Raw genomic sequence first — 5038 nt, 5'->3', positions numbered from 1 at the left:
TTATAGTAAAGTTTGAAGTCTGGTATTGTGATACCACTTGCTTTTGTTTTTTTTTTGCTGAGGATTGTCTGGCTATTCTTGGATGTTTGTGTTTCCATATGAATTCCTGTGTTGTTTTTTCTAGGTCTGAGAAGAGTGTTGTTGGTAATTTAATGGGTATTGCATTGAATTTGTAGATTGCCTTAGGTAAGATGGACATCTTCACCATGTTGATTCTTCCGATCCATGAGCATGGGATATTTTTCCACTTGTTTGTGTCAGCTTTGATTTCTTTGAGCAGTGTTTTGTAATTTTCATTGTAAAGGTCTTTCACGTCTCTGGTTAGGAAGATGACAAGGCATTTCATTTTTTTTTGTGGCTATTGTGAATGGAATTGTGTTTTTTATTTGGGTTTCTGTTTGTTTATTATTGGTGTAGAGAAATGTGATTGTCTTTTGTACATTTATATTGTATCCTGAGACTTTGCCAAAGGCCTTTATCAATGTAAGGAGGCTTTTGACAGATTCTCTTGGGTTTTCAAGGTACACAATCATATCATCTGCAAAGAGAGATAACTTGACTTCCTCTTTTCCTATTTGAATACCTCTGATTGCCTTCTCTTCTCTTCTCTTCTATATATCCATCTGATTGCCTTCTCTTCTCCTCTCTTCTATATATCCATCAGACTTGGGTTCTTCTTGTCCATTTAGATATACTTTTAATATATTAAATGAATTAACAGTTGTCTGTATACAATGATTCACTTTTTAATATTTTTGCTAATTTGTTATTGATCTTTGAATTCAAAATTTTTTGACATTAAGAAATCATTTATCTTTTGTGCTCACATTTACAGATATGTATATATTCCTGGTAATTTTGTTTACTGCCTTTACACTTAGAAATTCATTTTCTATCCTGTTGCAGAGGGTGGGGACAAAATACTGAGTTTGGGGCAAAAGCTGGGGTTGGAGAAGAGACTTGGTTTAGGGCTTGAATTAGGGGTTGGTTGTATTTGCTGCTTTGCTTGCCAGGCGTCTGTCTGTTCCTTGCTACCATGCTTCAGGAACCCTCTCTGGGTACAGCATGTGGAACCCTTTTTCTCAGTGTGATAAGGCTGCTCACAGGTTTGAGAAGGTTGGGAGGCTGTAAGTTGATAGTGATAGACTGAATGTTGTCTAAGTAAATTAATGCACGAAGGGAGGAGACACAAAGCCTCCCACTTCCATAAGAAAAATAATGTGAGTTCCACCTTAACTCTAGCATTGCTTATATTAGGAAAAAATAGTTCACAGGAGGACAGTGGTCAGCATAGTCCAAAGAAGAGAGGTGTTAAAGTTAAATGCATGTAAAATCCAGTCAACAGAGGGGTTTTTTTTGTTGGTATGTTGGGATTCTTTATGGTGGTTTTGTAGCTTTAAAGAAAAATGTAAAATCCTCTCTCCTAAGTCGTTTAATTTTAGGTTCTTAGCGAGCAAATTTATTACCAGTAATTTGGCTTTCACAGTGTCATGATAATAACAAAGTGAAGGAATGCATTGGACAGGGACTAAAAACAGAAATAAATTGACACTTGAATCTCGTCTCAATTTAGGTAGGGAGAAGTTTGCTACTAATGTGCTGATCCTACCTAGATTTAGTAAGAACATCTACTATCTTGGTCATATAGACTGAGGATCAATTACTCAATTAAGGTATTGTCATGATGAGGTTCTTCTAGCCCTTAAAAAACCCTACCCATTACCCCCAAGCAAGTTTTTTTTAATTTAAAAAAAAAATTTTAAGTGAAGGTAAAATATGTCAATGAATTGGGAAAAGACCAAATGAATTTGCTAATCCTAATGAAACTAACAAATGGAGCAGTCAGGAAAGAAAGATGTGGGCACCACACTGCAAAAGTTTAAAGGGAAAGGTGTGACCAGGAATCCAAAATACAAAACGATTACAACTAACGTTGCAAGGTTATCACCTCAACTTATCTTGGGAGCAAGCACATTTCTGTGGATTGTGGAAAGTTATGGAGAGAAGATACCAATGGCCTGTGCACTCCATAGTCAGAGGTAGAAAAGGCTGGGCAGCAGGAGTGTGTACGTATGTGTGTGTGTGTGTGTGTGTGTGTGTGTGTGTGTGTGTGTGTGTGTAATGCTTGCTTGTAGATATACACACTTCTACAAAAAAATTTGCAAAATAGTATTTTGATTAAGATTGTGGGCTCTGAGCCAGCTACCTGAGTTCACCTTTTGCTTGTAACCCTTATGGGCTGGGTGAGCTTGGGCACTGTACCTAATGCCTTTGAAGTTTGGTTTTATCATCTGTGAAGTGAGGACAATAATATTAGCATCATAAGGTTAATGGTAAGTTTACATGACATAATGGATTGAAATTGCTTAGAAAAGTGCCAGTCACAAATTCTCAGTAAAGATGGATTTTGTTATTTGCATATGTATACAAATGCAAGTATATGGTGGTAAAAAAGAAACCCTAAAACATTTAAAGTTAAGGTTTAATTATTCAAGTAATGTACTAATACGTCTTTATTATAAAAATAAAAGCATTTCAATTAAAACAAAAACCTCCGTTGATTGTCTCTTCTCCTCCAAGATAATTCTCTTTTCCAGAAGTTACTAATAATAGAGAATTCATCAATGTACTTACATTCCTTTTACTGTGCAATATTCAGGGTTTATATTGTACAAGTATTTTATTAACATAAACAGCATCATACTGTACTTATTGTTCTGCAACTAGCTTTCTTTACTGAATAATGCATTTTGGCGCTCTTTTCCTGTTACTATATATAGATTCACTTCATTATTTTTTAACTATATGGAATATAGACTTACTATAATACAATAGACCACTTTTTGTTGTATTATTATGTTACTTCTAGCTTTTTAATCACTTCCAAATTCCTGCTTGTACATGCTTTCTTTTACAATAAGAGTAATGCTAAGACTGGGACACAGTAGTTGTTGGGTAATAGAATATATTCCTTTCCAATATTAATAATATTTATAACATATACTTCTATGTTGTGGTAGAAAAGAGACCTCAGTTTCTCCTATTTTCCTTGCTGCCGAGGTAAAATGTTTTAACAGTTTCCTTTTATTGCATATTCTACCCCAATGGATAATTTTATTTAGCATCTTCTAACATGAGCATTTGTTCTTTTACAAATTTAATTTTATCATACAATTAGTTTATGCTTATTAAATTAAAAATTTGGAAAACAGCCGGGCGTGGTAGCGCGCCCCTGTAATTCCGGTTACTCGGAAGGCTGAGGCGGAAGGATCGTCAGAGCCCAGTAGGTCGAGGCTGTAGTGGCCGGGTGTGGCCACTGCACTCCAGTCTGGGCGACAGAGTGAGACTCCAACTCAAAAAAAAAAAGAAAATACAAAAGAGTAATAAGAAAACAAGTAAACACCCTATTCCCATGAGTTGAGATAGTCAACACTCTATAATGACTTACTTTCCCAGGGAATTGGAATAAACTCGAATTTGGTAATAACTAATTTTAGAGATCAGGTTACTATTATGCTGTTTTGAAATTAACAAGATAATAAATTATGGCTTGAATTTACAAAGAGTTTAGAATACTTGAATTTCTGATCGAAGAGTTTAGAAATCAAAGAACTCGTTTATTTTATGTTAGTGACGAGACAGTATTCTATATTTATTAAATTTTTGTCCCTTTTTGAATATTGTTATTTTAACAGAGACACAAATTTATCATTATTTTTAAGACACTTTCAAGATCTCTATGGAAATTATAATAGTAACAATAATTATTTAAAAATTGGATTTAAAATTTATTTATGATATTTATCATACATGGAATATGTATATTTCTAGAATTTTTATGGATCTTTATGTTTTTATGAGAATTAAAAATGTGTTTTCAATAGAATGATAGTCTAAAAACATGCAGTTGGACAGCATAAGTTATGTGAAATTTCAGTAGTGTGATATAAAAATTAATGACACATATATTGTGAACAAAATTGGTAATTCTGTGGTTCTCACCAAATTTAGAACAAATAAAAATTTGCATAATTTTAGTTGTTGAATGAACCAAATCAACTGTACATCATGTTTACTCCTGTTTACATCAGTTTTTGGTGGAAGGAACCAGTCATTCTTTGCTAGTATGGTGTGCTCCACCATTTGCTTTATGAAAATTTCTGTAGGAGATCTTGATTACCTTTATGCTGTTGATTTGGTATTCGCTTAAAAATAATTTCAAATTGTTTTATTTCTTTTTATACTAACTTTTATTGAGTTGTTACCAAAGCTCATGCTGAAAACTGTGCACCCAAATATATAACTTTTAAACAGATGTTAGCTATAATTCAATGCTACAGAGAAAGCCAAACAACTGCTTGATGTGCTTTACCATTAATTTAGAAAACAACAGTTGCTAAATATTATAGATAATTCTAAGAAAATAAAGAGCAACATTAAAGCAGAAATGTGCTACAAAGTTGTAGGTATATGGGCTCTGTGAACCAATTCCATTTTTCCTCCATGGAAAAGTCCATCTTAATAAATTAAGTAAAATGGTAGGAAATACATATCTCTTGTAAAATGCAGCTGACTCATGTTGGACCTTATCTGAATGATTATCTTGTAAGCAAATACTATCACAAGATTCCAGTGCCCTCCTTTGCTTTTTGAATACTATTAATACTAAGTGAAGGCCAAATGATTGTCAGGCAATTTGAATATAAAACAATGATAGGAAAATGGATTCATGGCATGTTAGATGCTATAAGCATGGGGAATGCAATGAACGATTAGTGCTGTATTCACCAATCACACGGCTGTACTGTGTAGCGCTCATCTTTTATATAAATCATTGGTCTATAGTCGATTAACAACAGGTAGAGGAGTAATTATGTAGCAAACAATGCCTCATTAACAGCTTTAAACATTGTTTTCAGTTTTATACTGTCAGAGCATAATAAATCAATTGCCCCACCAAATGCATGAATTAACAATTCAATATGAATTTATTTTTGAACAAAGAAAAAATAACTATAAACATCATGCACAAAATGAG

The sequence above is a fragment of the Carlito syrichta genome, unplaced genomic scaffold (assembly GCF_000164805.1).
Source record: "Carlito syrichta isolate Samal-C Ts95f unplaced genomic scaffold, Tarsius_syrichta-2.0.1 Scaffold75490, whole genome shotgun sequence".
In the NCBI taxonomy this organism is placed as follows: Eukaryota; Metazoa; Chordata; class Mammalia; order Primates; family Tarsiidae; genus Carlito; species Carlito syrichta.
Note: the sequence above shows the minus strand (reverse complement) of the source record.